Source organism: Ambystoma mexicanum, chromosome 4p (genome assembly GCF_040938575.1).
Source record: "Ambystoma mexicanum isolate Mex_15411 chromosome 4p, UKY_AmexF1_1, whole genome shotgun sequence".
In the NCBI taxonomy this organism is placed as follows: Eukaryota; Metazoa; Chordata; class Amphibia; order Caudata; family Ambystomatidae; genus Ambystoma; species Ambystoma mexicanum.
The window spans coordinates 676,992,099-677,017,103 of NC_090927.1; the positions used below are offsets into that span (position 1 = coordinate 676,992,099).

The 25,005-nt window shown below is 42.4% G+C and overlaps 1 protein-coding gene across 1 annotated transcript in view; it reads left to right on the plus strand.

Annotated features, from left to right (window-relative positions):
• OGFRL1 (opioid growth factor receptor like 1) overlaps positions 1 to 25,005 on the plus strand; it is a 307,750-nt gene that overhangs the window by 104,638 nt on the left and 178,107 nt on the right. The window lies entirely within an intron of this gene.

Consider the following 25,005-nt stretch of genomic DNA (forward strand, 5'->3'; position numbering starts at 1 on the left):
CCCATGTGTCTCTGGAAATATTGTTTTTAACTAAAACCTGCCATGCTTTTCTTCTATTCTTTGACCCACTGCTGAGATCCCACACAGTAACATGTAAAATGTGACTCGGAAGCAATGGGCCTCACAAAATGAACAACTTATCAAAATGCAACACATCACACACATCTATGACTCCAAGAAATCAACAGCCTACAGGAGGACAAACATATGATACATAGATTGTAAGAGAAAGCTATATTTCACATGGGCCTGCTGTATAAGAATATTGTTACTCTTTTGCCAACATGGACTAGGGGAAAAGCCATATAATTGCTGCCATTTCTTCCATAAAGCTGTGGCCCTGAGGGCAGTTGTCCATTTCATGCATGCCTTTGAAGGACAATAGAGGTCATGCAGAGTGTGAGACATATGAGCCACAGCGACATTCAGAGGGACCAGTCTGTTGGGAAGTGTCTGAATTTTCCTCGGGCTGAGGCTTAAGGAAAGTAGACATTAAGGTGAAGTAGTCCCTCCATGAAGCCTATCCCTTGACGTTGACTGGGGTCTGCAGCACTAACCTGGTAGTGATGAACCTGCACATGAAATCAATAAGAGAATTGCAAGGTCCTCTCCTTTCTTGATGTAACATTAAAAAATGAAAGGTCTGGCTTAGAAACCGTACACTGTGCTTCATATGAGACTGCAGGATGTGGTTTCTAATCCTATTTAGAAGCAAAGCAAGAATATGTCCTGTCAGACACTAGAGTCATGTTTGTGTGCCAGAATATACATGTCAGACCATCACATGGGCTGTGTAGCCTCTCACACACCAACTGTGCTGAAATTAAACACATGATCATCTTATTTATCCCATTTATCCCTCTTTATCCAAAGTTCCCACTGAGATCAGCTGGAAATTCAGCAGTCGAGGTGCACAGGACACATCTTAGCCCCAGTCAGACCAGCATGTGCTGTTGAGTGCTGTTTTCAGCAGTGTGTTACTTACTTCACCCCAGTGTTGCCACAAACAAAGGGACTGTCTGAGGCACAGCTGAAGATCTTTGAAGATGTAGAAAGAAAATCCTGCTCAAATACGAGAGTGCAGGTGTCCGTCTCCTTTTGCTAGAGACTCCCACGATTTTAGTGACACTTGGCAGCTCTGTTGACAGAGAAATGTAGGGGGCACTCCATGACACGATATGGAAAACATTGCCAGAAAAAAGGGACTAGTCAGAAATGCTGTCTGATGGTAAACTCCATTGAGGCAGTTGGTACTGTGGTAGAGTCCAGATTGTCAATACTTTCTTTCAGGAAAGTCATGATTTTATTAAAGACAAAGAGGCTCGTATTATACATACTCTTCTTTATTAAAACTCAAGCAGCAATCTTAAAAAGAAAAAAAACATTAAACAAAAATGAAAGAAAAAACATTTTCTGTCAATGTAGTCTTTGCAGTTTGAAACTCTATTGCCCTCAGACATGACACTTGTCCTAGTCCATGAATCACGACATTATGGCCCTATCACCTCACAATTCCTCATCCCCAATTGCTCTTTCTTTCACTGTCTTGCTGTAGCTTCCTAATGAATGACTCCATCTCGAACAGGGTATAGCGAAGAACAAAACCTGTAATGAACCGCCTCCAACTCCAGCAGGGATCTGCTGTGTGTTGCCTGCCTGTTTAGTGTCCGCACCTGCTGTCAGGTTCCCTTGGAGGTTTAGCAGATTCCTTCTTAGATAAGTGACTGTAAAATTACTGACAAATGCAACTTGTTATAACATATGATTGATGGAAAATTGATCAGTTAGATAAAAGAACTTTTAAACAGAAGAGGTGATTGAGCAAACGTAAGACTGTCAAGTAAAGTTTAGTCTTTAATGAAAAGTCAATACTGTGATGTTTCAAAGGGTCGTTCATTTTCTACAGGGGCAGAGACAGTGCCCCAGCTTTGAGTCTGTGATAAACCGCAGGAACTCCATTCTCTGCTGTGGTGGTCTCGGATTTCTCTCAATTGATGAGAAACCCCAGTTTCTCTAGGAGACCCGTCATTGGGACCATTTGCTCTGGCAGCCGCATCGGATCTTGTGCCATGAGACAAATATCCTCGATGTATAAAATCAGTCTCACTCCTGAGTAGCTTTGTGAAGCACCACTGGGCTGAAGTTAGTCCAAAAAGGGAGACACATAAACTCCCACCTTTGACATCACCAGAGGAATCCTAAAAATTGCTGGTGCATCTCAGGAATGGGTACTGCTAGATAGGCATCCCTCAAATCTACGCAGGTTAGCCAGTGTCCTTTCTGCAAAATGTCCCTGAAGAGATGGATTTCCTCCATCTTGCAGTGTCGGTACACGAGAAAGGCGTTAAATTGTCTGAGATTATCACCGGCCTGACCTTTTGCTTCTGTTCCACCAGTAAAACATTGCTTAGGAAGCGTTGCGCCACCTGCTGCGCTGGCCTTATCGCCATTTTCTTTAGAAAGTCTCCTACTTCCTTGTCCATGAGGCTTTGTTCCTCCTCTGTGTTTAGGGAGAATTCTCAAAATGTGCTCATTTCACTTACCTTTTGAGACCCCCGGCAACTTTGCTGGATTTCTAGGATTTGATTTTTCTACCTGGGAAGAGTGTGAGCCTTTTTTTCCCACTCTTCCATGTATTTTGATGTGTGTTTTACTTTTGTGTTCTTTGGTTATGGTGTTTTAAAACAACTCCATAGGCGTCATCTTTTTCTTTGTGTCACACAATACCTTTACAGTTCAGTGGCAAACGGGTGTCTTTCAGACTCCCCAAGGTTTAAACACTTTCTCTGGGACTGACTACTGTCTCCCAGAGCATGTAAAGTTAAATTGACTTTACTAGTCTCTTTATATTTACTGACCCAGCACGCACTATCTTCCTATAGAGTTCTGGAAGGGGTTGCCTAGCAACCCCGGAGTCAAAACACTCATGTAACAGTCAAATGTTACCCTTTCCTAGTTTAAATGGCTGGTGGCAGTGGTTTAGATCAAACTACCATGATTTTACCAGGTTTGGTCCCTTTGTTCGTTATCCTTTGGCGGGTTTCAGTGCTGTAGCCCTCCTCTGGCGCCTCAGTGTCTGTGGTGGACAGGATGTGAGGGAGGTGCCAAAAACTCCCTGTGCTTAGTCTCCTAGGAGACCTGAATGCACTATGGCGTGATTGGCTGGCTGGCTGTCCAGCAACAACAGCCTCCCTGCTGTGTGAGTGACAGCCAGGCTGGAATGAATGGGGGAAAACTGTTTAAAAGCAGGTCTCTTGGACTTGGAAAGCAGAGTCGACCACTGGAACGAAAGAACCGAAGACGAGCTGAAGGAAGAGGACTAGTGCAACTCCTGGACGACTGGTGAAGCCCTGCTGCAGGTCCGAATTGCCTGAAACTCCATCGACAGAGAAGCCCTTCAAGGTTAACTTCTTCCCTCGAATTTGGTGGGACCAACCAACTCACAAACCGCCTGGAACCCGTCCCCTCCTGGTCGAATTTTCTACAGAGTACTGTGGAAAACCGGATAGCTAGTGGGAAGGATATCAGTTTGTGTTCTTTAAGGCACTCATACCTTAAACCGAAGTTTTGCCAAGCTTGTGGCCTTGTCCCTGGGCAGTGCAGGAACCTCCCGACATCCTTCTTCTTGTCTCCACGACTGAAGCACAGCACCAGCGAGGTCTGCTCGAACTGCCAGGAACAACTGCCTCAGCTACAGCTCTTCTTCACTTTAAAGGTACTGTGCAAACGCGGTCCGGAAATCTTTTCAACCACAGAGAAAGTTTGTGAAACTTTCCCCTCTTTGAAGTCTGGTCCTTCCCTAAACAGTTGTCTAACTTTTCACCTAGCCAAATTCTTCTAAAAACTGTGGCAAAGACTTAACCGTTATCTACCAGAACTGTGCTATTCTATACAAAGACTCTGAACCATTTACTTTGACCCAGGCCTATCAAATTGAATTGCTGCTTGTAGTTAACTGAAACCCTTTGCCCTTTCTATGAATGTATTTGGGCTGCATTTCTTATAACCTTGTCTTTTTACCACTTTTTAAAGTAACTGAAGTGCCATTTTGCTCCCACTTCAGGGGAGCTGAACTTGTTCAGTAACTTATTGGTTGTGTATTGGGGTGTATTAGTGTATGATATTAAGCTGCTTTTGCTAGTGTAATGTTTTCTAATTGACTGTGTAAATAAATGTGTATTCTTTAACCAAGAAACCTTGAGTTGAACCACTGTATTTGTCCCTTTGTGTAAATTGTTTTACTGCTCACGTCAACTCTTGAGATAAGTCTGGCTGCTCAGCCAATGCTACCACATAACTGTCTAGTACAGGCTTGTACCAAAGGTGAAATTGTACTGACACTTGTAGTCTTAGTTGCATGTAGTGGTACTGCATGTGATTCTGCCTAACACTCCGAAATTGCGAAAGCATGCTGCAGTTTAGTTTGTGCTCTTTAAAAATTACAGACAACACCCCTGCACACTCTCTGCGACCCAAAAGTCCACGGTAAGCTCCTCCCAAGCGCTTAGGTGCATCGCTAGCCTACCAACTATTGCGGGAATTGCATTGCTTGCTGCTGCGCTGTGTGCATACGACTGTACTCTCACCTGCTGCTGCAGTGCCAACCCCGACCCCTGCCTCTTCCACGGGAGGGGAAGGAAGGATTCCGCCTTCTGTCTTCCTGCTGTCACCAGTTGTTTCCTCTATAGGTTCTCTGGCCTCCTCAGTGGCTGGCAGAGACGCCTCTGCTTCTGCTGCCCTGGCAGATACACAGAGCACAAACACACTTTTTAACAATGTCTGACCTTTGTCCAGAGCAGCAAAGGTGTGAACAAATCAAGCTTCTCCAAACAAAAGCCCTTTAGCTGCTGCAGTGGCCTCAGAGGATGCCAACTCCCTGAGTTTCAGGTCGATCTTTACTACAATCGATTGTCTGCTCTCCGCTGCTATTGTACAGTTGGTATTACTTATTAAACAAACTGCTCTTTGTGCCCAATTAGCCAGAATATGCACATCCATAGGCAGGGCCTCTTTGGTCTCTTCGACCATTTTAATGATCTTGGCCAATGGACCTATGGAATCGAGGAGCGTGTCCTGGCATGCTATCCATGAGCGGTCAATGCCCTTTTCAGGTCCTTGGTGTGCTTCACCATGAATGAGTCCACCTCCAGTGTGTCCGCTACTTTATCCGGCACAGAAGGTCTGGGATATTGTGCGTTCAATTAGCCTCTCACCTCCTTATTTAGAGGTGTGTGCAGTCACTTGCTCAAGTACCTTTTGGCCTTAAGTGGGGGCTTCCCCTCCGAGGATCTCGTGTGGAGTAGCCGGTCTGGATGAAAGGGGTATCTCTAAATTTCTGAACGCTCTTATTGTGCCTTTTGCACGGTTCTCCTTCCTGAGGAGTGGCCAAGCTCACAGAAAGGTGAGAACTCTCAGTGCTGCTGGGATCCCATTCAGTGCCCTCTTGGTCTTCTTGTGGGCTAAGGGGTATGTCACCTTGTCCCTTCCATCACGCCTTTACCTTAGTATGCCTCTCTTTTGTGTGATTCGGACAGTGTTTCGCCACTGGCCTTATGTTCCTCCTGCCATTGTCTCTTGCAGGCTCTGGGCCTCACAGCTGTCGGCCCTTGCGAGAAGGCGACCCTGCTCAGGAGACAGTCCAGTTTATGGGATAGGGGCCCTAGGCCTGCCCATGCTGCTTTGTCCATCAGCTGTCCCAGAGAGGGGTCCTGCAGAATGCTTGAAGGCCCTTCTCTGCTTTACTCGCTGTCAGGGGATTCTACTTATACCCAGGCCATATTGTGTAATGCACAGGAGACAGACAGCTGGCAGCCGCAAGGTGACGTACGGGGTTTTTATTATTAAATTTAATTTATAACATCTCTCAATGGTCGTGAGGCTATTTCTTCACTTGTTTAATGTCTTTGAAGTCATTTAAACAGTACATTTTACATCAGCTAGTCCAGAGGTGGTGACATGCTGTGGCATGCTGGAGTTCCAAGTGGCTGAAAGTTATGAAATATAACACAAGAGGCTAAGAGGTAAGATACCTGAAGTAATTTTGAAGCAATGCAAAAACTGATTTGAAGCAGATATAAAGAAATATTTAGGTGGCATGCCACTTTAGAATTGACACTGAAAAGGGACTTTCAGGCCCTGCTGTTTGAAAAGGTCATGAGAACTAACAACAGAAATGTTTCCATCTGAAGCATTGGTGCAATGGTAGAACTTCAGATTACAGTGCATGCCTTTGTACGTTCTTGAGAACTGTCAGAATTCAATTTTTTTAAAAAAATTTTATTTGATTTATAACATCTCCCAATGATTGTGAGGCTTTTTATTCACTTTTTTAATGTCTTTAAAGTCATTTAAACAGTAATTTTGACATCAGCTAGTCCTGAGAGGGGTGACATGCTGTCATGCTGGAGTTCCAAGTGCTTTCAACCATTCAATTGCTGAAAGGTATGAAACATAAGACAAGCGACTAGGAGGTGAGATGCCTGAAGTAATTTTGAAGCAATGAAAACACTGATTTGAAGCAGATATAAAGAAATATCTAGGTGGCATGCCACGTTAGAATTGACACTGAAAAGGGACTTTCGGGGCCTGCTGGTTGAATAGGTCATAAAAACTAGCACCACACCTTTCCCATCTAAAGCATTGGTGCAATTGTAGAACTTTAGACTACAATGCAGAAGGGTGCAAGTTCTAGAAAGCTGTCGGAATTCAGATTTTTCTTTTTTTAAAAAAATGTGTTTTATAACAATTTCCAATGATTGTGAGGCTTTTTACTCACTTGTTTAATGTCTTCAAAGTCATTTAAACAGTAAATTTGACATCAGCTAGTCCCGAGAGGGGTGACATGCTGTGGCATGCTGGAGTTCCAAGCATAGCTCTCAACCATTTGTGTTGCAAAGGCGGGTGAAATCACACGATTTTGTTTTTGGCGGGTGAGACCCCTATTGGAATGAATGGGCGTGCAGGAGGCTTGGCGGGTGAGTCAGCCCTCTACAAGGCGGGTGACACCCGCCAAAAGCGTGTGAGTTGAGAGCTATGGTTCCAAGTGCTTTCAACCATTCAATTGCTGAAAGGTATGAAACATAAAACAAGAGACAGAGGTGAGATGCCTGAAGTAATTTTGAAGCAATGAAAACACTGATTTGAAGTAGATATAAAGACATATCTAGGTGGCATGCCACGTTAGAATTGACACTGAAAAGGGATTTTCAGGCCCTGCTGTTTGAATAGGTCATAAAAACTAGCACCAGATATTATCCATGTAAAGCGTTGGTGTAACTGTAGAATTGCAGACTACAGTGCATGAGGTTGAAAGTTCTAGGCAGCTGTCAGAACCCAAAATATATATATTTTTTTAATTTGATTTATTGACATCGCAAAATGATTGTGAGGCTTTTTACTCACTTGTTTAATGTCTTTAAAGTCATTTAAACTGTAAATTTGACATCCGCTAGTCCCGAGATTGGTGACATGGTGTGGCATGATAAGTGCTTAAACTATGAATTTGCTGAAAGTGTTTCAATATAAAATAATCCCACAATGATTGAGAGGGTATTTTTCACTTGTAGAATGTGTTTGAACTCCTTAAAACTGCACATTTTTCATCAGCCAGTCCAGAGATTGGTTGCATGCTGTGGCATGTGCCACATGTCACATTCGGCTCCTACCCCTTCTCTTTTGCAGGGCAGCTGGGTTGGCAGAGTCCTTGCAGCATCCAGGTTTTGGTTAAGTCATGCACCACATGTTGGGGGGGGGGGGGGTTTGGGGGGGAGTTTATGAGTGTGGAAATAAACTGGAGGCTAGCGTTTACTGTCTTCCGCCCCCGCATTTAAACATTGTAGAAATCTATTTTGGTGCAGATTTCAGCCTTAAATGGTGAATTTCACGAAAGCAGTGAACTTGCTCATGCCACAACATCCACACCGAGACGGGAATTTGGGTCATGGTTTCGCTAGGCTCGCACCCTCATGGTATAAACAAAGACAGTTCTTCCTAAATGGGTATTTATTCGGTGCATTTAGAACATATTTTTTTTACCAATCACACAATAAAAAAGCTGAAGAAAAAACACGCTCGAGGCTTAAAAGAACTTGGCAGATTGTGTTCCTGCAAGGCGCTGAAACGTTCACTCGATTCCTTTCTCCTGATTTCTTCTGGTTCTTTTTTTTATGTGCAGCCAAAATGGACGAATTGGAAAGGAACGCAATTTAAACCTTAACTGAAGCGGCTCTAGCAGCTGCTGACAATTATTTATTATATTTTGTGCCAAAATACCCATATTTAATATGCAGATAGTGCGGAACACTCACCTTGCTACTGGGTTATAAAACGTACATATGCGCAGTTGAACACATCATCAATGTGTTCCTTATGAATTAAGTGTTTTAATATGAAAGTTAACTGTGAAATCCTTTTGAATTTACAGCTGTTAGCACAGTACTTACACATGCTTTCTTATTGATTAATAAAAAAAAAACTATATTTGAAAACCTGAGCGTAAAGACTATGTCAAACTTGCCTCATCTCTTAGAAAATTAAACTCATAAATCAACACAAAAACAAAGGAAAACATTTGAACCTTTTTTTTAAAAAAATCTTCTCTAGTGTTATAACTGCCATTCAGAGGATGAAAAGAATTAAAACAAACTCTAAAACTGTATGCATCTCATGTGAAGTGGCCAAACAGTGGAACTATTGGGATGGCCAAAGGCTCCACAAGAGTAGCTTTCTCAGTCCGATGTCCCCAAGTAAAGGATTAACAGTGCTTTGCATAAGTCGAAAACAATTTTCTTTATATTCCAATTAAATCGCTAGTGACACAAAGATCCGAAAAGCCGTGGAAAATGTGATTAGAATGCTATGCAAGATCGAATTGTGAAAGGCAAAAAGATAGAAATTTGATTGCACACAGCTGAACAGCCTGTGATATTTATTTATTTATTTTCCTTTTTTTTTTTGGTAACCCACAAGCTAGACTGCATGATGGCATTAGACCTTCATTTTAGATAGTCTTCAAATCGGCTCAGCAGTTGGCACATCCATCCACACGTGCACAAAAAGCAATTCTATTGAGGTGGTCCTTACTTATCAATGATAATCGATAATAGGTGATCAATAGCAAAATGATTTGCTTCTCACCAAGTGCAAGAGAAAACCCAGCTTTATTCGAGTATAAACATTCGGGAGTGAATGTAACACTACATTCTCTCAACGATAGAAGGCAGAACATAAGCCTTTAAATCAAATACACGTCACAAGTGATTTCATGCTTAGTGATAAGAAAACACTTGTATTCACTTGTCCTATTGGTTAATAAGATATAACCCCTATACTTTCTATATGCGACGCCTATTACTATTGGGCATTCTTGTACTGATGGCTCCTCCTAAGTTCGTCCTACTAAAAATGTTACACTTCATTCTATTATATGATTGGTCGCCACTATACTACATTAGCCAATATTGCAAACAGAATTATAATTGGTTAATAGTTTGCTAATCTGATATTGGGCTTTTTAATCTGATTCCAGGGTGCGTGGTGAGGAACTGTAGATGAACGGACCACTATGGTTCAGTTTGAAGAAGTTACTCCCTTCGCGTTCCCAGGCCTGATGCCTTATTTGCCAATTTGTTTGTGGCCTTGGCATGTCGTTGGTGTATGGATGTGCTAAGGGAGTAGCAGGTGCGCTATCTAGTTAGGACTGTAATAAATTATCATTGTTCCGATCACGTGGTAGAACAAATTTTCGTCTTTATTGAGCTTTCCTGCTATCCTAACCAGTGTGCACTGTGCGTTATTTCATTAGGAGGTCGTTTTGCATGGCAGCTATTTGCACCTGGAGATCAAGGCTTTCTGTACTTTCTCACTGCTACCAATACAAACAAATTAACTTTATCGTTGCATGCTGTGTGCATCTGAAGAATGTTATCTATTGTATTTTTAGTTCAGGCCCCTTTTCTTACTGACCTTCATGCCCGGGAGTCTGTCTGATCATCGTGGGGCTTGCGATTGTGTGCAAAGCAGTTTTGATGTCCAGATTCAGTATTTCAGAATAAAGGCCTTTCAAAGTTCTGTCTAAAAAATGGCAGTACTCTGGTTCATTCTCTGCCACGTTAATGTTCTTTGTGCCTCATGCTTTGCATGCCGCCATACATTATTCCCTGCCCATCTACACTGCAACCAATACCTACCTACGCCCATCTCTATGCTACCTGTATAACCCTATGTGTATTCTGCAACCTTTCCCAAAACTTGTGAATGCACTCTACTTCTTACCATACTTGTGTAGCACAATCTCTTCTATCCATTATGGCGGTTGCATTACCTCTGTTTAAACTGGTTGCTTACAGATCACTTCTCAGCTTGTACCTTTGTTCGCTTTTAGGAACAGGTTGGGGGGGTGCCAGACCTTGCGCTGATCTTATCTGCATTATCACAATTCCTGACTACGTATGTTAGTCACACTAGCGCTGTACCCCTGGTATGGAATCTTTATACCAAAATCCCCCCGCCCCCTTACCTGTAAGTGTCTTAAAGAACAGTGCCCCTAATGGCTAGTTTTATAAATTCACTGACGCTTGTGTTGTTGGCTGAACGAATTGCTCCCTGCTCCTCAGTGCTCTGGGGTGGCAGCACTGTGGCATGAAATGCTATACAAGCAACAAGCATGCTGCAGCATTAAGAGTACTGCCATAGAATGCACACAGACACTAGCACAGGATGTCCTGTCTTTTTGGGTTCAAAGCGAACATGACCTACAATGTAGCCAGAGTCAAAGCAGCCCATCCTATGCTTTTGTTCTCAAACTACATTCAGCTTTTACGCAGTCTATTCTAGACTGGGTACATCTGGCCTACCGGTTTAGCGATCCAGAATTTCTATTCTGGAGTTTGTCAAAAGAGAAAATCACGGGTAAAAAATCGACATGGTTTAACCCCTTAAGTGCCAAGGAGGAGTATGCTCGTCGTTTTTGCACAGACTTGCATAATAGCCTTCCACTTTTAGCTGAATCACACAGCCAAAAACAAACACCACATATTAACTACCTATTGCTCCTCTAAACTGCTTCATATTGCGCTTGCATGTTTGATGACAAACGCACTCCTAACATGCCATTCTTTCTACAGTACCGATCTGTCAACTTTAATGGATCAGCCCTATCACAAATTATTGTTGCTCCCCTTTTACATCACCCCATCCTTGTGTCTTTGGAATTTCACCTACTTTCCTTGCCTTGTATCTTCAACCTATTACTTTTAGTCTGCAGACTGATGCCTGGATACCCTGGGTGAAAGTACAAAATGCCAACCTTCAGACCATGTTTGCAGGATGGCTTAATTTGAAAGGTGAAAGAATCTTGTTAGGATCATGGATGGGTCATGGGGAGAAAAGGAACCAAATCTGGGGATCAAGAGGGCATCCCCCCTCATCAGAGGCCCCCCCCTCCTCTAGGGCTTAAGGGGAGGCACCCCCAGAGCAAACACAGAATGGTATGACAAAGGGTATCTGCAGGCTGGAGGAATTTTAGGAGGGGGAGCAGAGTCCATCATGCAGCACGTGACATGGAGAACACGTAAGGAGAGAAGGTGGATGCGGGAACAGTGCGAGCAGGGTCATATACCCCGTAATGATGACCCACCAAAACTTGATCCTTGTGGGCCATTGGCCATGGCCAGTTTCCACTATGCCAGAAGAATAGCTTTTCTACAAAACACAAAAGGGGAGATCCTACCTACGCTATAATATATTCAACAAGCAAAATAGCAATGTAAATGTTTTTACAGACAACTAAAAATGGTTAAATAAAAAGTTATTATAGAAAATGACTTGTTTAAAAAGATTTAATTCCACCAGAAACTCTGCATTCCTGCTGAAGTGACAATGGATATAGTACAAAAAGCATGTTCAAATTTCATAAAGTGCAAAACCTTTTCTCCCCCATGTAACAAACGACGACAAGACATATGACAAGTCTACAAATAACGAATAGACATGCAAAAAACAGTGCATTCAATTATTCTTCAATTTATAAACCTACAATGTAAGTACACGAGGACTGAAAATGCAGTACAAGCGCAGAAGCCTGGCAAGTAACATTTTGTTGCCAATAAGGCTAGCAGTTACCAATATGAATCAATCATTGTTCAGATGTTTAGCCAAAAACATATTGCAGTGGCCAGTGCAAATTTCAGCTGTGAGGATCCTTCTGTTTGTCTACCCAACCTTCCTCAAGGAAATTTGCTTTACATCACATGGGGAAACAACGTGAGTTCTTGCTTGCTGATCATTGAGTTATCCTACTAGCAGTGCTGTTTTCAGAACAATTTCAAAAGTTACTGTCTGAATACCCACCGATCAACATCTCTCATTTCGAGGGTCTGACCATATATAACATGTTTGGAGCACCTTTTTCAATGCCTGAAGTGTTTGGGGAGCATTCTAGGACAGCAACTCACTGGCGTGGCAGACTTCTTTCCTTTCTGACCCACCCTCCCAGGTCCAATTTGGGTCCTTCCTCTCCGCTATCTTCTTCTCTACCTGTGGTGTCCCTCAGGGGTCTAACCTCTCTCCCTGGCTGTTCAACCAATACCTGGTACTCCTTGCCCACTGCATAGCCGCTCTCTGCCCCAACTTTCAGTGCTATGCGGATGACACCCAGCTCATTTTCAGGCTGCCCTCGGCCTCATCCTCTCCTTCCCTCATCTCTGATTGTCTGTCTGCTATCCAGGAGTGGTGTGGCGCCAATGACCTCTGCCTTAATGCTAGTAAGACTGAGAATCTCCTCATCGGCACACCTGCTCCCTCCTTTCCTGTAGCTCTCTGACCGGCCTCTCTTGACCATCTTCCTGCTCTCACCTGCAAGGCAAAAAACCTTGGAGTCATCTTCGACTCCACACTCTCCTTCTCTCCTCACATTTCTGATGTCTCTAAGAAGTCACACTAACAGCTGCACCTCCTCAGAGGTATTCATCCTTTCCACTAATTCCCCCAGAAGCCCACTTTCTCCAGAGCTCTGGTTCTCTCCAGGCTGGACTATTGCAACAGCCTCTTTCTAAATCTGCCTGCGTCTACTCTCCCCAACTCATCCAGAACTGGACTGCGAGACTTGTCCTTGGCCTCAAGACCAGGGATCGTATCTCTCCAGGACTGAAATCTCTGCACTGGCTCCCAGTGGCTGCGAGGATTAAGTTCAAAACCCTCTGCATCGTCCACAAGGCCTTCTGGGGCCTGGGGCCTCAATACCTTCAACTCTCTCTTCCTAAATATCTTCCTTCTCGTGTCCTTCGCTCATCCGCCTCCAACTCCCTCAGGGTCAGTTGCTTCTTCAAGCAACAAGTTGGTGGTAGATCCCTTTCCTTGGCTGGTGCCTCCCTCTGGAACAGCCTCCCTTAAACTTGAGGAGAACCATCTCTGGTTCCGGAAGCACCTCAAAACCTTTCTCTTTGCTTCTGCTTTTTCTCCTCCTGTCCTCTGCTGACCTACTTGCTGTAACCGGAACTGCACTTGCTACCTGGACACCCTCTGATCTCGGGCCCAGGTCCCTCCCCGCCAGCGTCACACACCTGCACTGCCCACCTGGGAACCCCGCACTGGGGACTGTTTCTGTATCCCTACAGTCCCCCCTACCAGCCCTTGACACCTGATGTTCGGCACATGCTGGCCGTTACTTTACTTATTGTTATTATCTATTCCCATGTACTGCACTGTCCCTGCCCCTTTCCCACGCACTTGCGCAATCTGAATGACACCTGGCCTAGTAAGATTGTTCTGTCCTCCCTTTGTTCCCATCCCTTGCTAAATCGTGTCTTGAAACACTTGTGTATAGGCGCGTTATAAATGCCATATCATATCACTACGCGCTACCTTCACGTATCAATGTGGTGTATGCCAGGGGACATCTTATGTCCTCTATACATGTGGAAGCATTAACCCAAGTAATAGCTTTTGGCATGGTTTGTGAAGTGCTCCCATTGGCCATTGTATCCCTATTGCAGGTTGTGAGTCGGTGGCCATTGGCAGTCGTGTGACAAAGCCACTTTGCTTGGCAGTCGTGTGACAAAGCCACTTTGCTTGCATTGTGGGCAACAAACCAACGACACAGCCATCGTGGCGGCAGCACAAACCACAATTAATTTCAGCACACCTTAGGATTTCAAAGAAAGTTTCAATGCAAGCAGGAGAAACGCCATATGTGGTGTATTTCATCCAAGGACTATAGCTGATGTAACAGTAATAGGCACCTTGCACGGATTAAGTGGCAGGTACAACAGCCAGCCTTATTTATTTTGACACCGAAACTTCACATAATAGTATTAATTACCCAAAGCGCAACATTTTTTAGTTTGTTAAAATTAATTTGATTTCAAAACATACTCCGCAATTCATTAAACATAGCCAAAATGTTTCGCTAAAACAATTGACCTTTTCTTTAAATTTGCGTCCATGATTTCCCATGTACGACCTTAACACAGACTTGATTTTAAAAATAGTCATCAATATACATTGGTGCCTCAGAAGTCACATGCCACTAATGGGACAATATAAAGTTAAAGCTAAGAAAAAAGTAATGCCGAAAGGTCACAGTTCAAAATCTTGCAGGTTACTAGTTTCTCTGTACAAAAGTAGTTCTAGATCCGGTCCATACAAAAACAAGAAACGTGATCATCTCTTTATATTTCATCTGTTGGGCAAAACCACCCATAGCATGTAAGTTATGCAAGACATAATATATCGGTGCAATCCTTTGGTTTGGGTGCTGGTTGCTTTACGCGCGCACCATAAGCCTCAGAGACTGTGTGGTACGTGCAGTAAGCAAGACTCTTCTAAATTCCCACTCATTCCAACCCATCAAGTGAAAGTGTTGATGAACATATTTAACATAAGGACTGGGAACTGGAGATAATCTTGAGGTGTCTGGACAATCACTGTGTTTTTCATCAAGGTTTCTGACCTATTGAAATAAGGTAAGTATTGGGTAACTTTGTAGCATGAAATGCAAACAGGATTGTGCTGCATTAACTGATGATACATAATATGAGCTTTTTATATAACACCCGATTCCTAATTTTTATTGCTTAAGTAGGTATTCTAAACCAATTTACTGTTGCTCACAGTTCAAACAATTCAATGCTGTTTTAGCTCTTTAAAAACAATTGTGCTAAAGGATAACTAGCGACATGCTTATTGTTTGAGTAGTCTGCATGCTTAACCACTCCAAAACCTGTCAGATTGCATCCTGCTGCAGTGTTTCCCCACCAAACCAATGCAGAATCAGCAAGCACCCAGCAACCTGCAACCTGCCAGATTGCATCCTGTTATAGTGTTTCCCAACTAGACCAATGCAGAATCAGCAAGCATCCGGCAGCATGCAACCTGCCAGATGGCATCCTACTGCAGTGTTTCCAAACTAAACCAATGCATAATCAGCAAGCACCCAGCAACCTGCAACCTGCCAGATTGCATCCTGCTATAGTGGTTCCCAACTAGACCAATGCAGAATCAGCAAGCACCCAGCAACCTGCAACCTGCCAGATTGCATCCTGCTATAGTGGTTCCCAACTAGACCAATGCAGAATCAGCAAGCACCCAGCAGCCTGCAAGCTGCCAGATTCTGGTTTGGTTACTCAGAATCCGTTTCGAACAGGTTGTGCTTTGAATGGCTTGAAGCGAGCAACACAAATTTGGTAATCATGTATAGTATTACCTTTTTATATTGCAGGAACAAAGGGAATACAAATAATTTTACCTTTTACCAATACTATTTTCCATTGTCCCATAGAGGCTGCCCTAAACTTCACCCACACTAAGCCCCACAACCCGACACTTTGGACGCTCCATCTCAATCTCGATTGTTGGGCTTTTTGCCTTAAATATGCCAACTGAAATGTATTTAGTAGCTGTTTAAAAGAGACCCCTCTTTTGTCATGCATGTTTATCCATGGCAATCTTATACGAGTTTGGTAAATGGCTAGGCTGGAATGATTTAGTAAAGCTGAATATCTTGTAAAATAGGTTTATAAATCATGAATTGTGGTGGTTGCCCTTTTGCAAGTATTACATCATTATATTGTGCTTTGATTACTGTTGCAAACCAGCAAAACCATCTTGTAGGTCTATCTGCCATGGTGATTTATAGGCCCTCCGTGCTCCTGTATAAGAACACCTTTTGCTTTCATAGATTGTATTGTTGACTCTGATAATTATCGTTAGGTGCCGGGAATAACACTTATTACACTGTACATTTAGGCTGAAAAGAAGTGTGTGAGATTGTGGTTGAAAAACGACCTTATCTGGTACTAGTGCACTTGGTGTAGTGTTCTGCAGTATCAGAAAAATATCTTCTTCAGTTTGTTTTTTGTAGTTTCTAAATTAATTTAAACATATTTCTAAGCCTGAGTTGCAAATTTTGTTTTGCAGTGGAAAGGTCTAAACCATAGGGCCCTTTTCCCCAAACTCTTGGGGTTTTTATTATATGTCTCTGCGTGCTGAGTACACACACAAGACACGAAAAAGTGGGTAGTGCAACAGTGTTGTTTAGTTATTAACCAAAAAGGTGATGTGATTCAGGGAGAGGACTGAGGAGAAAATAACTGCAACAAGAAGAGATCACTAAATTAAGGCTTAAATGCAGCAGTGGCAATGTCTTCCCAAGTGTTATGCTTTCCAAAAGTGAATAGGGAAAATAAACTAATCACGAGATGCACAGTTCACAAATCTGAAAAGTAAAGTATTTTACAAAAGTTCCAAAACCAGTGGCCTCTCCTGGCAGTGGAATAAAATGTGGGCAAACGATCCAAAAGGTACGGCAGAAAGATAAAAATGGTTTCTCTCAGAAGTTCCAAAGAAAGAAGACAACATGTGCGATATGACTTAAGAATCGTGAGCAAATAAAAGGGCTCATGCTGCCTCACTACAATTTTCATTGGATTTCCCAGGACTTTGTGTTCAGGTTGTGTGTTTTTGGTTTTCCTCAAACCCCCTTCCAGAGAATTCATTGTATGAGTCCTCCAAGACCTGCAGGTCAGCAGTCTTTGGTTCTCCTCAGTATCCCTCTCCCCAGATGTACTCTCCCTAGATGATAACCCTTTACCCTACAAACTCATCCCCTCTCCAGAAGGTACCAACCCCGGGGGTGAGTTCTCTGGTGAGGGTCGGCATCCTTGTTCTCTGATTGGGGAAACTGTTCTAATTGGTTAGGGCTAAGGAGTGTGTCTGTGTCTGGTTTGGGATTAGGGTGTGTGTGTGGCAATAGTGTATATGGTCGGTCTGCTATTTGGAATCCTGCTTTGACCCTCCCTAGGGTGGTCTGCCTTGGCTGCGTGGGTCCTGTTTTACTAGCATGTGAAGAATTGGGAGGATGCAAATGCTCTTGGTGAGTGAAAAGAGCATTGTATAGCAGAGCTCCTTGCGAGCATGGAGAAATTGTAACTTTGCTCTTGCTACCAGTGAGCAATGGGGATAGCTCAGTTTACTACGACATCACTTCGAGGTTTGGAAAGCTGTAGGTAAGCAACAATGTATGCATGTGCCTCGCACGCTCGTCACTTATGTGTTTTACCTCCTGAAAGGGGGATTGTGTCAGTGAGTAAAACAAACAGGCATATATATCTTCGCTGACGTTGATTGCTGCGGGGCTGCAATGCATTTGCCTTAAAGGCAAGCGTGTTGTTTCCTATGTGAATTCAATGGGTCTGCTAAGTAGGTTAGAATTGCTTTCCAGGAGTACCAGTGCTATTGTTTGGGCTATTTCAAACGAGTTGGGACATTACTCCCTATGCATTCAGTTCTTTGGTGTTGTGGGTATGCTCCTGCAACTTCTCCCGGCCATAGTGCATGAACCAAGTGGGGTTGGTCCCTGTATGCTCCCTCATGGTGCAGCATCAACAAGCCTTGGGAAGCTCCTGGCCAAGCCCACTGTCGATTCCCAATGTTGGGTAGGGGACTTTGTCACACTTGCATATGCTTTGACTCCCTTTTCAGCCTTCCATAGGGTAGTTCCTTTTCCTTCATTTAATTTTATTTTCAGGTGTCTAACCTAGCCTCCTATCCTAAAGCTTTCTAAATAGAAAATGTATTTTTCTTTGAAAGAATCCAATTGTGAGATTGGCATCCCTTGCAACATTTTACCGTAGATGGCTCCCTCCTGTGGGATATTTTGACCCATTCCAAAGTGCCCCACTGCATCACTTTACAAATGGTGAAAGAAACAGCCCAAAATAGATGCGCTGACTCCTGTGCGCGCCAAAATCTTCAAAACTGTGTTTGGGTCACAACCAGAGGAAGGCTGCACACCCTGCCACACACAGTCTGGGGGGGGGGTGAAAACAGAGTTCTCGCTGCAGGAGCATGCCAGTGGGCTCTGCAACATTCAACATGGAGCAAAGCAGCAGATTTGTGCTGAAAACCGAAAATGCCTTTTAAAATGTTAGCTTTGAAACCTTAAAAAGTGCTGTTTTTGGCACTAAATCCATTCATTTCCATTGAATCATTTAGATTAAAAGGGTACTGCAATGCCCAGAATCATCCAGTGTGGCTCAGAGGAACCGGGCCTCATTGACTGACAGCTCTATAAAATGTATCTAATGAAAAAGCAACCCAGGAACCCTTGTTTTCATTTTCCATGGGTAAAACGCAGTTAAACTTGCAACAAATGACAGAATCAGCTGTGCAGAGAGAAACTCTAAATAAAGGCAGGATACATGTATCCAGACTGCAAACAATCCCAGCACTCGAGGGAAGAGCTAGTTCTGACTAAGATGTCTATGTGCTGTAGAGAGGAAAATCGGATTTAAAGAACTCCGTTTTAATGTGCTTTTTCATGAATGAAGTGCAACATCGCCTGTTGTGAAAGCATGTTTTTGTTTAAAGGCTTAATTCTTTAAGAATGTCAAAGGATTGCTAATGTGAAAAATCTACCTATAAACTGTGTTCATTTTATGTGTAAATGAAAGATGTAGGTGAAACTTAAAGTTAAACCCAGTTTTGAGTTAATTAACTATTTGAAAAGAAAAACAATTCTGCTCTGACAGCCCGTAGCCTGGGAAAGGTTGACACTTCACTGCTGTCAGGAAAGGCTAATTGCTGTTGGGAGGCCTCACATACTCCTGACAGTGGGCTTCATTAGACATTCGTCTGGGACCCAGGCAAAGACAATAGCAGGCTTGAGCACTCATCCTTCCAGGGGAGGGGCCGGATGCTCCACTCCTCAGGAAGAGGCTTCTCATTGAACTACAAAGGACTTGCCGTTTGCTCACACTTGGGTAGGAAGAAAAAATAAACTGACATGTGATTTTTGGGTTTAAATTGCTTATTTTGCTACTGAACCTACAGACATTTAACTTGGCAGCAAGAATAAGTAAACGAATGAAAAGTGCATACATTGAAATCGGAATTTATGATACACATTTGAAAACTTGGTAGAATTTCTTACTGCGTATGGAACAGAAGTTATGAAGAATAGCCAAGTGCACAGAAACTAATGATGCAAATCTGATATTGTGTACCCATGTACTAGGGGTGATTGCACATATATGTACCAAATTAGGAAATGTTAGGCCAAATCTTTCATGGTTAAAATTGCCAAAATTCAATAGAAAGACAATACCAGGTCCCACCGACTTGGGAGTTAGATGTAAATGTGACCCGCGAAATATGTAATTTATGTATCCGATTTTCTTAGAGCGCATAAGTACATAAATATGTATTTGTGGGAAAGTTAGATTTTCGTCCCAATAACTATGGGAGGTTTCCAGATCATATCAAAAACCTGACAGCCCTTTCTGTCATCCAACCAGCAAAAAGCAAGGCAGAAACTGTGCCTTTGACCAATCACAGCATTGTGGGTGTGGGTTGTAAGTCTGCCCCTACCATAAACTTGAGTGATGTCATTTGGCAGGATAAATAAGGGAACCTCACAACACAGAGACACACTGATTCCTGACTCCATCCTGATTTCTGCGGGGCGCCCTGTTCCTGAATTCTCCATCTTGTTCCTGATTCCAGATTTATTTACAAAGCTAAGGCCTCAGCATTGCTGTACTCTTTTTCAGCTAGGCCCAAATCCTGAAGCCATCCCAAAACTTAAGGGAAGCAATTTGATCCAGTTTGGCTTGCTACCATAAAGGCTTGCCTGCTGAAACCCGTCATCCCACTGATCTACAGTGTGCAGCAACCAGAAGGGCCAATCCAGTCCAGTCTGAGGTGCCAGTCCAGTTGACCAGAACTGCCCAGCTGACCTAATGCCGCTAGAAGTGCCCTGCTCTCCTTAGACCGATCCGTGATGACCAGAGCCCTTGACGGTCAAATCTTAAATGAAAGTGGACTGTAAGTATCAATAGGAATCATAGTAAACCATAGCATATATTGCCTTACATTGTCCTATCCCAATCTATGAGCTATCCTATCTTTAATTTAAGAACCTGTAATATTGTCAGAACCATTCGTGCAACTCTGTCTGTGATTCTTAGTGTTGGCGCCGATATTTTCTTCACTATTTTACTAGACCATAAGCCATTAGTGATTTGGATTAAATAAAGTAATTCCCATAAAGAAAATGTGATATCCGCCACGTGAAGGGTTACAAGCGGCCGTGTAACTGTGGAGATTCACAGGTGGCATTCCCTTTTTCTTAGCCATTAAATCTAGTTTAAGTAAAGTAACCTGTCATTTTAAAACTGATTTTCTGTCTTTCTCTGCGCTATTTTTCTAAAAACACCTCTCATTCATACTTGCATATCTTCCTCAATTTAATAGCTAGAGACTTCATTTCAACTCTGACTTAAACATAAGACCTTTAGCTACATCGCCACCACATCCAAAAACAGTTTATTTGAGCCGTTTGTCTTAAAAACTGTTTCGTGAAATTTAGGCGGGAATTCACATTTCTGCAAAGTTTTACACGTGTGATTTTCAATCTCAATTATTTCCAAATTTCCATAAAGATTCAAAGTGTTTACTGTTGCTCATACTAAAGCTTATGATTGTTAGCATCCTTTCAGTGTTGTTCCCATAGAGATTTAGATTTTTTAAAGAATTTTGCCCACTTTTCCTTGTTTTGCTCAGCCATTTTTGAATGTCATTTTAAAAGTGTAAAACTTCCAAAACATTTTTCTCTTGTTTGGGGAGGGAATATTGTATTCAAACCCTGTACACTATTCTATATTCCTGAACACCTGCTTCTTACTTACATCTGTGTAGAATTGCTTCTTTGTGAGTTGAGAAATTTGCAGGGGGAAATCTTAACTTAAGCGCTATCTTTCAAACAAGCCAAAACTATTCTTTTCTCTGTGTTTTTATATTCTGTGTTAGTGTGAATTCAACTGCCTTACCTACTTTCTTATTTGTATTGTCACCACATTGGTGATTGCTGCCCCATATATTAAAACATGTTTGATTTGAATTAAAAAAAATATATATACATTACCTTTACCAACCAACCTGATTCCTGCTCCATTGTGACCTGGGGGTATTTTGAGACGGGGTGTGATATGAGTGGTATATCACTCAGAATATTGAAGCTATAGACCCAATAAAATAAGTATTTCATTTGCGCCCTGCATACTAGGCTGAGACCAGGGTGTATTGCCTGAATGAAATCCTTAACACTCCAGTGATATCATGTGAAGGACCTCTCACTGTACATGTAAGGACTATGAATACAGATCTGTGCTCTACAGAGATGGGGTTACTAGGTTGGCTTTGAAGTTCCTCACCATAAATTAAGATGAGAGAAAGCAAATCCATAGGCACAAAAGTGCTGCCATGTTTTGCATCGCATACATCCAGGACATTGCCAGTGGTGTATATTAGCTTGTCTGGATATAAAATTGAATTCACTGCAAATTATCATCCTGCAATAGATGATGGCTGGGGAGATACCAAAGTCAGAGAATCTGAAGGATTCCAGGAATGGTAGTAAACCGCTTGTCTCAATCCGGACTCCTTTCCTACAGCGATTTGCTACTGAAGAAAATGGAAACTAATCTTTCCCTGTCGAATGTTCTATCCTACTATGACTCTACTAAAGGACAACAATGAAATGCATGCCTGAGGGGTTTCTAGTGGTTCTGTTAGGAAATTGTTAATCTGCATGCTTAGCTGTCTTGTCATTTACCTTTAGCTGTAATGGACACATATCTGGGTGAATTTTGAGGAGTCTTCTCTTTTGTCTCCAACACCGTTGCAAATAATGCTTTGACAGTCTTCCTTTTTTTTCCTACAAAGCTCCGTATATGAATGTCATGCGCTCTGGAATACTACTTTGACCAGACAATGATGTTTGTGTTCTCCTCGGCTGCTTGTTGGAAATGTCACAGGATGAAATGTAACCATCCCCCCATTTCCAAATTGCTAGTTTTTTGCATTTTTCTTTGCAGGAATACAAATGTCAAATCACCCACTTCAACAGCACAACATGCACATAGTCACACATGCATCAACACTATCCATCCTGCTCTCCACTTGACCCTAAGTAAACTCAGCCATAGTTTCATCATTTTTCTCCTTCATTCCTTCATTCCCTCAGAGCAGTGGTCTTCAGTGCAAACTTCGGGCAGGCCGGGCACCCCAAAAATGCCAAATGGACAACATGTACAAATGGCTATGAACTATTGCACGCCGTCACTGCACCCTACTCCCAGTATAGTCCCTGGTCTCCCCTGCCTGCTCCCATCACAGTAGCTGGGTTGCTTATCCCACCCCTACCTCCCCCCATCTCACTCCTACCCAGGCCCTGGGCTGTCCCCAACCCATAACAGACCCTGGGATCACCCCACCCTTCTCCCTCTGCTATCCCAGATCTGCCGCCCATCCTGCTCCCACCACAGTCCCTGGGCTCCCCCCACACCCTGTTTCCAACACAGTCCGAGGGCCAGTGGAAGCTGGTGACTTTTTTAAGTTGAGGGGCACAAATATTTCCCGCAAAAATGCCATAGCGTCCGAGAGCAGTGAGGGAGCCCTGAACCAATCAAGGGGGATTCGAGAGGTTGCCCCCCTGTGAATCCTCCACAGTTCTACTTTCCTTGAACCATAGCACAGTTAGCTAAATTCACTCATTTTGCCATCCATTTGCACTGGCTACGTAGATGAGTGTGCTCTCTGGCTAGTTTTTCAATGTTTTGAAAATTCCACTATAGGGAAGGTGGTTTAATTTAGACAATGTCGGCTTTCTTTTTCAGCCGCCGTTGACTTTTTTCATGATGGTGTGTTTTAAGTAAACCACTTTTCTGAAACACCTAATCTAAGTCTTGTAGCCCTCTTTTTCAATGGTTTCCACTCATCCTTTGTGCAGCCTGAGCCTCTACTGTCCTCTGAGATCTATACGTAAATCTGTAGCTCTAAAGTTTAAGTGTGGGGGAAGGTACACATTGTGCATAATAACTAGCATGCCTGAAGTTGTGCCAAAAATTAGATAGCCAGTATTACCAACGTGTCCAAAATAATCTGGCAATTAATTAACTTCAAGTCACAATATTTTTTACTTTTTAAAGCTGAAAAATAGCATGCAAATACTAGTTTATTTTAAATTGTCATTGAAATATACTGCATTTTCTTTTTTTTTTTTTTTTTACCCTTTTCTGTCCATATGCGTTGCAGCTTGGCTTTTTTTACTGTGCAATAGTTAATTGCAAACTTTCAGCAAATGAAAATACAAAACAATTAAAACCACATGTACATAAAAATCAATGAAAAGTTATAGCCAAGGACCTTTCCTTGATAAAAACTTTTTTTAAAAACTTAGCATGAAAAATATATATCAAACAAGGACCTCATATATCAAAACATTCTTTTGTGCTTCTTCCATATAGCAAAACCGGCAGATGTTGTAACTATGGTATCAGCACCCGCTAAGGTAGACCAAAATTGGTCCTTCCTAATGTCTTCTATCTGAGTGACATATTCTACGTAGCCCTTATTATACTGTTTTTTTAAATGATACAGTCTGTTAATATATGGCGTCTAGTCTCCACTTTTAAATGACAGAGTCGACAATAGCAGTCTGATACTTGTTTTTTTTCTTTGGCCATGAACTCCATTGTAGGCAATATATTTAATCTCAATTGCAATATAAAGCGTTTCCGTTCAAGGGTACAAAGCTTAATCAGATAGCTACGTGATTAGCTAATAATAAAATGTTGGTACGACAATTCTCTATCACCATGCCGTATATCAACATTTCTGGCCATATCCCATAATCTTGATTTTTTTTTAAAAAAAAAATGTTTATTTTTTTTATATAATTTTATAATTTGGGGTAGTGTCAAATATTTCTTTTTCTAATCCAATTGATTCGAAATGTGCCATAACAGACTGAGTAAACTCTAATAGACACCCATTTATATCCCCGGTCGCAGTATTTACACCCAGGAGCTTTAATAACCAATTTGAATTTTGATTGGTCTGCGTAAATTTAGTAAATAGCAGAACTCTGTGGACTTGCCACAGTGTCATTTTGGCCATCTGCCCAAATTCCAATGTCAGTGCCTCAACTGGCAAGGATTGGAGAATATTAATGACTGTGCACAGAATCCTGGCTTCCAGCCAGTCCAGCCATTTCTCTTGCGCTAATGGCATCACCACCAGCGCATATAATATACCTGGAATAATGGTTTTGAGGTACACTTTCAGCAATCCTTCCACATTGTGGCCACCAGAGTGTATCGCATAGGGTCTTACCACCAGCCATTTCTTCCAGATTTGATTCGTTATTTGCTCCTCATAAAAGGGTAAAGGTGGGTTTATTCTAATGTGAAGATCCAGGTAAATATATACACTCACATTTTCGAGAGGATAATCCTCTATTCCATTCCCAGGGACCCATACACCTCATGCTTTTACCCAAGCACATTGTTTTTGTTTTCATTTTATTTATCATCATGGAGTTCTAGCTGCATACACAACAATGGCATTCAATGACTTCTGCAGCCCAATGGGTTTCTGATAGAATAATATTGTCTGCAAATGTGAGCCACAGCACTTGTACCCCATTAATTTTAGGTGGAAAATGTTGTG